Source organism: Octopus sinensis, linkage group LG14 (assembly GCF_006345805.1).
Source record: "Octopus sinensis linkage group LG14, ASM634580v1, whole genome shotgun sequence".
Taxonomy (NCBI): domain Eukaryota; kingdom Metazoa; phylum Mollusca; class Cephalopoda; order Octopoda; family Octopodidae; genus Octopus; species Octopus sinensis.
The window spans coordinates 29,229,006-29,240,408 of record NC_043010.1 but is presented as its reverse complement, the minus strand read 5'-3'; positions in this window follow the sequence as shown (position 1 = coordinate 29,240,408).

Below are 11,403 nucleotides of genomic sequence, written 5' to 3'. Positions count from 1 at the left end.
TCAATCTTTACAGATGTTGCCTATCTCTTCCTACTTCCCCCATACACTCTAGCACACACACACCCCCACACTCCATACCCACTACTGCACTGCACCTGCTACCTGAGAGTGCCTCCTGGATATGTGACCACCACTGACTAGCTCCTTGGAGTTACTTCTAATTCATTCTCACTCTCTTTCCTAAATGTGAGTAACCATGTAGCACTTGTACAATAAGAACCTGTTCTACTCTAACCTCTTCCCTCATCCCTTAATCTCCATCTAAGATACAGATGCAGCATCCTCCTTCCCTTGGGCTTGTTCACTTGTGAACTGGTAACCACAACAGTAACAGTGGCATGAAAAAAGCACCCAGTACACACTGTCAAGTGGATGTCATTAGCCATAAAACCCATGCCAGAGCAAACACTGGAGCATGATGAAGTCAACCCCTTGGATCCTTGTCAAACAGTTGCAATTTATGCTAGCATGGAACAGGGACATTAAATAATACTGATGACGATATTGCAGGCATGGCTGTGCACTTGAGAAGCTTGCATGCAAACCATGTGGGTTTGTGGACAAGTGTCTTTTACAATAGCTCTTGTTCAACCAACGCCTTGAGAGTGGATTTGGTAGGTGGAAACTGAAAGAAGCCTGTTGTATGCAAGTGTGGCTGTGTGATAATAAGTTTGCTTCACAACTGTATGATTCCAGGTTCAGTCCTATTGTGTGGCACCTTGGACGAGTAACTCAGACTGAACAAAGCTTTGTGACCAGATTTGGTAGATAGAAGAAAAGTCTGAAAGAAGCCTGTTATATATATATATATATATATATGAGAAAAGGTTGAGCTCTATTTTATCCTTTACTTTGGTGGGTTCCAAAGGTCGATTTCTAATAAAGATTCTTCATATTACACTGGTAATAGATTGGTAAAGATTCTTCATATTACATTACGTTATTTGAAGAATAAAGTTAATGAACTCCGACAGTTACAAGGTATAATTGTGCAATCCAACAAAACAAGAAACCTATACGATGTAGATCTATACTATAAGCTCCTAAACAAAGAAATATAAGATTATAAATAAAGATGTCCTAAAATCTATTAACTTTAAAGCCAAACAAATAATGAGCAAGTATAAAATTGATGATGTTACTGAAGTCTGTGAACCATCTAGGCCTTGAATTAGCCTGAAAGATCACAAATCTAATTTTCATACTGATCCAAAGGTTAAGCTCATCTGCCCCTACAAATCAGACATTGGAAAACTAAGCAAATTTATCTTAGATAAATACCTGCAGTTACTGAAACCTAAAATTAAACTCAACTTGTGGTTGAAAACACTAGATACAATCAACTGATTCACCAGCATAAAAGATGAGAAAAAATGTAAATTTATCCAACTTGACATAGACAACTATTACCAATCAACCCTATATTATTTAATAAAGCACTTATATTCGCCAAGAATAGGACTAAATTATCAATGAATGAAATTGAAATAATAATTGAAGCTAGATAAACTATAATCTCTCATCAAGGTAAATATTGGACTAGGAAGGATACTCCAGACTCTCTCGATATACCCATCAGCACGCAAAACTCTGCTGAAGTGACCACCTTAATCAGAATTTACTTTTTATGCTTAAAGAAGAATTCCCTGAATTGGAAGGTGGTCTTTACCGCGATGATGCACGATTCTTAGAAATACCTGCAACAGGAAACTTGAGCTATACAAAAAAAGATTACACAATTTCTTCAAAAACCAAGGACTATCTATCATCATTGAAAAAGATAACAACTCAGTGAACTTCCTAGACCTTAACTTTAACCTTAATACTTCATCATATAAACCTATACATGCACAAAGTAACCATCCTTATAATACTATAAAAAAATCTAACCTCCAATATAGAAAGTAGAATTAACTTATTATCATCCAATGAAGAAATTTTTAACAAACATAAAGACTACCATAATCTAGCACATAAGACGGTAGGATACAAATAACAAATTAAGTACAATAAAAACAATAGCAGCTATTCTAATTATTCCAATAATTATCTAGATAAGAACAACACTGACCATATTAGTGAACCTAAATCAACTGGTGAATTAGAAAACCCCGACAAACAATGAAATTCTCCCAATAATGATCATTAGCAATAGATACAAATCCTACAACAATAAACATAATAATAATCACTATCAGTATGAGCACCACATCCATAACCTCACTTAAAGAACTAATAACACAAATTTTACCAAGTCACAAATCAGCAACCACACTGTTAATGTAATTAACCCTTTCGTTACTGTGTTTATTTTGAGATGCTCTGTGTTTCTTTCAATTATTTTAAATATAACAAAGAATTTAGTAAAATAACTTAGTTATCATTTAGCTAGTGTTAGGACGTAAATTGTGACTAAGGTTTGGTGGAATATTTTAATTCAAAACTTATGAAAGCAGGACATTTTACCACAGAGCCGGGTTAGTAACAAAAGGGTTAAACCCAAGTAGACTGAAAATAAACACCAAAAACAATTAATTATAGATACAAATAAGAAAATTAAACCAACACACTTAAAAATCAAACTTATCCCACTACATCTAATCCTTCTAATAATTTACATCACTGCAAAAATCATATTAATAAAGTTAGGAATAATATAGAAAAAAAGCATAAACCTCTATGATAAAGAAAACAATAATAACATCATATGGATCATAATTCCTTTTGCAAAACATCTAAAATCTAATTTTATTAAATCCATTTGAAATATTAAAAAAAACTTTAAAAACTCTAAATATGCAAAAATATTTAATAACAAAAAGATCAGATTTGGATTTTCAGTATCTCCAAACCTATTTAAGATTATCTCTTCATTTAACAATAAGAAACTAGACCAATTCTATTATTTAAAAAAACTCCTAATATACATAGCAACCCCAATAGTTCCATATCTAATAACTATAATTATCAGAATAACCAAAACCCAATTACCCCTAATACATATAGACATAACACTATAGTACTAACTAATAATTCTAATTGTAATTGTAGAAACCAAGTTCTTGTGAAGTAGATGGAAATTGTAAAATGAAAGATGTAGTGTACCAAGCAACAATTATTACCCATAATCTCTCTAAATTTACTTACACCAGATGTACACAAAATTCTTTGAACTTAAGAATAAATGATCATAAATCATCCTTTAATGACCCTAGAAAAGAGAAGAGCACAGGTCTATCCAAAAAGGTTTGGCAACTCAAAAGAAGCTATATAGATTACTTGAATTCTTGGAAAATACTATCTTCAGCCCCATCTTATAGACATAATAACAATATCTGCAAATTATGCCTTGAAGAAAGTTATAAAGTAATGAAAATGAACGGTCTTCTTGTTAATTTGAGAGATGAAAAAGATTTTTCTTGCAAACATGTCAAAACTCCTTTTTTAATCTTAAATAATCTCCCCACCCCTCACACACACACACACACCTTAACTCTTTTTATCTTTTTCCTTCTCCTTATAATTAAGTTTTTTTGTATAATACCTCTTTCTACAATATTCCTAACTATGGCATCAAATTTCTATTCTATAATACTCTCTCCATTAATTATCTTATACTACTTGGATATTTAATTATTATTCAACCATCCCCCCTTATAATTGTATGATCCTCCTTATATTAATATAACATCTCTACCAAACCTTCATATACCTTCCCTTTTTCTCAATATATTTTTGGACCTTAATATACATGTATATATATTAATTTGTCTGTAATATATTTCTTTTACAATATGTACTTAGATACACCCCTCTCTTACCTATTCCAATAATAATTATTATTATTTATCGTAATTGTCTATTACCAATCTGTATGATACTTATTTACTTCTTACTACTGATATATGCAAACATTTATAGTACTATTTCGGTGTCAATTTTGCCCTTATATATTTTTAAAATTATTTTTTTTCCCTTCTTTTCTTCCTTCTTATTCATAACCTATTCCATTTGTATAATATGTACTTTAGAAAAACTACCTCTCTTAACTATCCCAATTTTTATTTTTTATTGTTTATGGCTTCTTGTCAATCTACCTGATATTAATCAAATCTTACAGACTATATATGCTTATACTTATAGTAATTCTTGGTGCACAACAAACTCTTCCACAAAATGTACACACCCTTATAGGTATCATTTATTGTTTATCATTTTGTGTTATACATCTAAATAGATTTTATTATTTATTTATCATTATTGTTATTGCTACTAATGTTTTTTAACTTTATATTAACACCATTCAGTATATTATATATTATATTTTATATTTTACTTATACATATATGTGTGTCATACATTAATAAACATATATATAGATGTATATACACACACACACACACCACTATATGCTCATACATACAAATAAATATATAAAATATATGTATGTATATTATTGCATATAATAGCATCTCCCTATCATATGTGTGGGTAATTTTAACTAAAATTCTAATTCATAATGATGCCTACATATTATTTCTGTCCATATCTTTACACCCGTATAACTATCATCATCATCACACGGTACCCTATCTGCCAAATCCACCCTCAATTCAAAATAAAACAAATATTGCTAGAATACACAGTCCCATGTACACTCTTTTTCATAGACTTGTTCCTTGTAACTGCATCAGTATACAATATATATATATATAAGTCAGTAAATGGTGGAGTTGTGTTAACTGCATGTGGAGAAATAATAGGAAAGGAAAAAATAATAATAATAAGGCAGAATGCTAAACTGAGAGCAAATTTTAATATAAATGGGTGTAAGAAAGATTAAAAAAGGAAGTCAAACTGGCTTTCATTGCAAGGCAAATTTTCAAGATGAGGAAGAGGGAAAAAAATTTTTTTAATATGAGGAAGGGGAAAAAAAATTTATGTTTTTTTCAAAAAAATATTAAATATATACAAAAATTAATTAATAAGTATACCAATACATTATAGTGTCTTTAAGCTTTTATAGTTCAATATTATTCTATGGAAATACTTCTTTGGAGGATTAGGATGCATGTGTTTTAGTGTAGTATTTTGTTTGAGAAGGTTGTATGTTTATGTGTCAAAACAGGAAATGGGGTAGAAGTTATACAGTTCCTGTGAATAAGGGGAGACAATTCCGTGGATTTTATACTCTTTAATTGGGATGCTGGATTTTTTGTCAAACAGGATGCTAGAAAAAGGAATATGGTTACCGTGGAGTTTGCATATTAAGAAGAGTTTGGAATTTTTCAATAAAAAGTTTCTCCTTGTTGATTCTTTCTTGTGTAGAGATTCTGTCTTTACATTGATAGAAAGAGAATATACGAAATTTGGGATTTTTATTTCTAGTGCAAGAATCTATGTGGCTACTGAGTGGAATTTGACAGTATTGTGGGAGATTTATCTGTTCTTTATGGACTGCTACTCTTCTGCATAAAGGAAGGCTTGTCTGTCTGATATAATTGTGTTGGCAACCTGCGCATGTAAGGACATAAATGAGGTTCTCGGAGGAACAAGAGAAGTTGGTCTTGATTTTAAACTTTGTTCCTTGTTTGAAAGTAAATTCAGAGCCTTCAAATAAGAAGGGGCAGGTATCAGTTAGGGTATGCACATTTTTTAACTGATTGGGGTAGTGTGTGAAGTTTGATTTCTTTTTTAATCTTTCTTACATCCATTTATATTAAAATTTGCTTTCAGTTTAGCATTCTGCCTTATTATTATTTTTTCCTTTCCCATATATATAAATATTCTTCCCTTATACGATTTGTTTATATATGAATTATTTCTTGTATTTTTAACATACTTATTTTCACACCTATCACTCCATAATAATAAAAATACTTTTTCTTACATTCACATTCACCACTACGTTATAGAAGTTTGAAAATTATTTATAAAAGATTACTATGGATTTTTACCTTTTTTATGCCTAACTAGATTCTCAATTTATATTGTAACTTTTTGATATCTAACATAGTCAACCTGTAAGATATAGAAACGTGCTATTTTTGAAAAAAAAACATTTTTACGACTTTGTCTCAGCCTTATCTCCCCTACATTGTTACTTTTCTCAACCTCTCAAAAACACTTCTTATTCATCGAACAATTATTTTTCATTATTCTTAGCCACAGCAAGAATTTTTTTTCTCAGTTCTGTAATTTTTATAATTTTAACAACTATTCTTCTATTTTTATTCCCTTATCTTATACTTATTTCACACATACGACTATAAGTTTTTTAATTAAAAAAATTTTTATGCCCCATTATGTTAACCTAATAATTACTCCCTCACAGCCCCATATCTTTTCTTCGTTTGAAATTCAAGTAACTCAAATAAACTTATACTATTTATATTTCTTATGCAAGGAATGTTTTAAAACAATTTCTTTAAATATACACCATACTTAATTTTTCTTATATATCACTCATAACTGTCAAATCAAATAATGACCTTAAACACTGTTGTTTTATTCCCCACACCTCTGACACCACTTCAGAGATATTATATGATCTATTAAACAAAATTATTTTTAGATCTAAAAGGAATATCTGGAGTAATTGCTTCAGCGTTAAGAGATTTCATAAGCAAGTCTGAGACAAATACTTGAAATGGGTCACTTTACAATTAGGATTTCATCCTTCTGCCAGAAATATTTAGGTGACAAAAGGTGTTCATGATGTCATTACTTATGGTATTACTGATAATTACAGTTCTGTTAGTGATCTGGTTATTGATACAAGTTAGTGAAGACACATAGCTCAGTGGTTAAGGTATTAGGTTCATGATCATGAGGTCATGAGTTTGATTTCTGATGGTGCATTATGTCCTTGAACAAGGTGCTTTATTTCACATTATTCCAGTCCACTCAGCTGGCAAAAATGAGTTGTGACCTGTATTTCAAAGGGTCAACCTTGTCACATTCTGTGTCATGCTAGTAGCTTAGGAGTGAAATTTAGGATTTCTCAGTTTTCTGTGAATCAATTTTGATAAAACTTTTCCCAGCTGGTTTGCACACTATAGCAACACCATCGTTATGTTTTCATTAATCTGTGCAACATCCTTTCTTTTTTATTTCAGATTCTTCAGTTTTTTAGTGAACCATGCTAATAGCTTTTGAATAAAAATAGCTCATCTAGACATTTTTTTTTTCAGATAATGAAGGCTAATGATGCATATTAAGCATACATTGAGTACATATTTAACAGAAGTTATTTCATTTTTTCCAGAAAATTGTTTTTAAAAAGTTATAGAGGTTCAAAGTTTGATCATTTTCACCCAGTTAGGAAACAGGATTTGGAAGCTGTTATTTTGTGCGTGACTGCACATTTTGTTGTCAACATCCTGGAAATAGCACGTGTTATATCTTCAGTAATTTTCTTTCACGTAAATAGATGTTTATGTTAATTTAAAAGATTTATCCAAAAAATCTTATTTTAGCTGTTATTTTTAGCGTACCTCACAACCACCTCAATGTTCAATGACAAAAAGAAGCCATAATAGAAGTGAAGTTACTGGATCTTGTTGCCATACAGAACACAACGTCAAATTTGTCAACATGTGCTTCTTCACATATAAAAGATTTTTCAAAGTGCTGTCAACATGTACTCCCTCACAGATAAGAGACTTCAAAGACTTACTATTGCAACAGGCAAAAGAGTTCTTATGTTTTTGCTTCTTACTATTGAAACCACCATGAATGTGTCTGTGGCTTACGATTGGCTAAAATTACCCAAATTTTCAAACTTTAATTAATAATAACTCTTTATTTATTGACTTATTTTGAAAATTACTTTCATGTCATTAATTAGCCTATAAAAGTATATCATTACACTGAATATGAAATCAATTTGAACAGAAAATCAAACAGAAAAGAATAAGTACCAGGTTTAAGATAAAATAGTACTGGAGTCAATTCATTTGACCGGAAATTCTTCAAGGCTCTGCCCCAGCACATACACACACACACACACACATTAAAATAGCAGTCTATGTGTTATATCTAACTCACATAAAAACTGTTGACAAGCATGATACTATGGTTTTTGTCTGCTCATGGACGTGTGTTAAAAGTCTGCTCATGGATGTGTGTTAAAAACCTAATATATATCGGAGCAAGACAAACATTGTCCCAGAAATTACCCAAGAGAATGTCAGAGATGAGTTTCAGCTTTCTTGAGTCTTGCAGGTGATGTGCACTCACTATTTTCATGTCAAAAAGAAATCTGTCACGGAGGAGATATTTTCTCAGACAAAAAACACATGTTAATGGTCTCTCTCTCTCTCTCCTCCCCCCTCTCTCTCTATCTATCTGTCTATAAATAGACAGACAGTAAAAGCAAGAGAGTGACTCAAGGGCTGAGAGTTTAACAGATGCACAAAACTGTCGGCTCATGAGTCACTCTTGCTCCTGTTAAATATTAATAAAAATATACATATACTCACTAGCGTAGCTCTGGGCAGTAGGGGCAGTCTGCACTTTTCATCCTATTGTGGGTTATTGCTGTAGGTAATATGTGTTTTTTGTGGGGTCCAGGGGTGGCAAGCGGAAGGGTCATCCCTGGTGGCACATACGCTAGTGCATATACTCATATTTTGAGTTCTATTTTTCCTGTTTGCATCACCACATATGTATTAAGCACAAGCATAGCTGTGTGGTAAGAAGCTTGCTTCCTAACCATATGGTTCCAGATTCAGTCCCACTACGTGGCACCTTGCGCGAGTGTCTTCTACTATAGCCTTAGGCTGTTTATAAATACAATTTAATGATCAATGTTGTTTATTTATTCTGTTCAAAATATACAAATTAGAAATATGGGCACAAAAATTGATTCAATCGTAATTCTTATGTAAATCTCCACACAATCGTCCAAGTAAGTTTGTTAAGTTTAAGAACCAGATCCATTCCCATCTGCATTGTCTATATTGTCCAAAAATTTTGATTTATCTTATTAAAATTTTCTACTTTGCTTGTTTTCAAATCTTAGAGGAAGACCTTCTCAAGTATTTGTTTGGATAATCCCAGTTGATCGAAGTCCTCTTAATCTATATTACGTATGAGAGGACCTGTGAGACTTGGTATCATAGATGTGTGTAGATCACACATTCTTTCCTTTCTAACAACTTAGTCTATTTTATTTACATGAAACTCGATTAATTACCTCCCTTCCATTCTGTTAGAGATCCATCAACTAATTGAATAACATAATCTGTTGCAATCACCATATTAAGATGAACATTAACGATTGTAACAACAGTGAGCTACAAATTTCAGGTCAGGTGTTTCATCACCTGCATGATTATATATTTCCTGATGGCATCCCATTTTACAGAGAGTTTTAATGACAAACTAATAAGCAATTAGCATTCCATTCCAGACTTGCCAAACATATTTTGATGAAAGTAACAGATTTAGCAAAATAAAACTACCAAATTTTGCTCAAAAAGTACCAAAATTTAAATTTGTAATATTTTACCTATAAATCAACTGAAATGCGTAATATATATTATCTATAATATACAGGTGCATGTGTGATTGTGTGGTAAAAAGTTTGCTTCCCAGTCACATGGTTCTGGGTTCAGTGCCACTGCGTGACACCTTGGGCAAGTGTCTTCTATTATAGCATCAGGCGAACCAAAGCCTTGTGAGTGGATTTGGTTGATGGAAACTGAAAGAAGCTTGTCGTATATATATATATATATATCACCATGATTGACCACTAACTCCAAAAGTTCTTTTATTCTCTCTTTGTTTATTTCCTCGTGTTCCTTTCTGTTGAAGAGCATAAGCTTGAAATGTAAAAGACTTTCTCACCTTCCTGAGCATCAAACTAATACACCTGCTTGTTGTTTATACACCTGTCTTGGTCTTTTGTTTTTCTGTAAATTTCAACTATATATATGTGTGTGTGTGTGTGTGTGCATATATATATATATATATATATATATATATGTTTGTGTGCCTTTGTGTTTATCCCCCCACCATCACTTGACAACTGACGTTGGTGTGTTTATATCCCCGAAATTTAGTGGTTTGGCAAAAGAGATCGACAGAATAAATAGTAGGCTTACAAAGAATAAGTCCTGAGGTCAATTATTTTGACTAAAGGCACCAGCATGGCCACAGTCAAATGACTGAAACATGAAAAAGAGTATACAAGGCTTTATTTTAAAGTGACCTTTAATGTACTCACTTTATGATTAGAAGGTTGCATCATCAACAGGGTGGGGTTCCTCTTTGTACCAATCTCCTTGTCCTTCTTTTAATTTAGCACAAACCTCTGCGTAGAGTGTTAAGTTGTGCAGTTTACATCATGAAAAAGACTTTTTGAATGTAGCAGAACATTGATCGTTTGGGTATGCAGCTTAGACCTATTCTTGACTTTAATGTTATTTAGGACTGAAAATATTCTCTCATCTGCAACTGAAGAATGTGGTAATGATAGGAGCTGAAACATAAAGCATGATAGGACTGGCTAATGAGCTTCATCTCCACATTTTTCTTTTGAAATTTTACGCCAATAATCTTTTAGTTTGGTAGCTTCAGTTATGCCATTGTTATCTTGAAGTTTAAGTTCTCTCTATTCTTTATTAAGAGCTTCAATCTGACTCTCCTGAACAATGTTTTGGAAATTTGCATACCAGAGGAACAATTGAACTTGGACCATTGCAATCATGAACACTAACTGGGTCCAGTGCCTCTAGAAGCTTCAGATTATGGAATAAATCATGTGCAAAGAAGCACTGCAAAAATTCCTTCCCAAGGCACACATAAAAATGTATTGTTTCAATTCAGCTGTACTGACAGATGAAGCTTTCTTTATGTAGATGCTTTCAACTTTTGCTCCTCTGTAAATTTCAGTTATGTGAAGATACACTGATGGATCATTGAAGTTAATTTCATGTAGCTCTTTATTTTTCCACAGTTTCTTTTTTAACAAAATTACCAAGTATTCTCTCAACAGCACATGTAATAGGTTTGTGCATTCTATAGCTTTCTGACTGGAAATCTAAGTTCAATTTAATAATATCTATCAAAATATATGCTAAAAATGCATAATAAATTTCTGGGATTGGATTTGTTAATGAGTTCAGTACATTTGAAGCTGTACTGTTGTTACCTTCAAAACAACAGTAGTAAACAATTACACTAGAGCAGGTCACTGTTCTAGTATTCTTTTGACAACTTGTTCGAAAGATAGCTACCTTGTACAACTTACATGTAATAACTTGTGAGGATTTGTTTGAGTAAATGCCAGAAATTCTTGATATTCCTGCAGTCTCTGAGCTATTTGAGAAGAATAGATTTATGCTTCTAGCAATCTCTTCTAAATATGAAGGTAAATTTGAACATGCCTTTGATGCA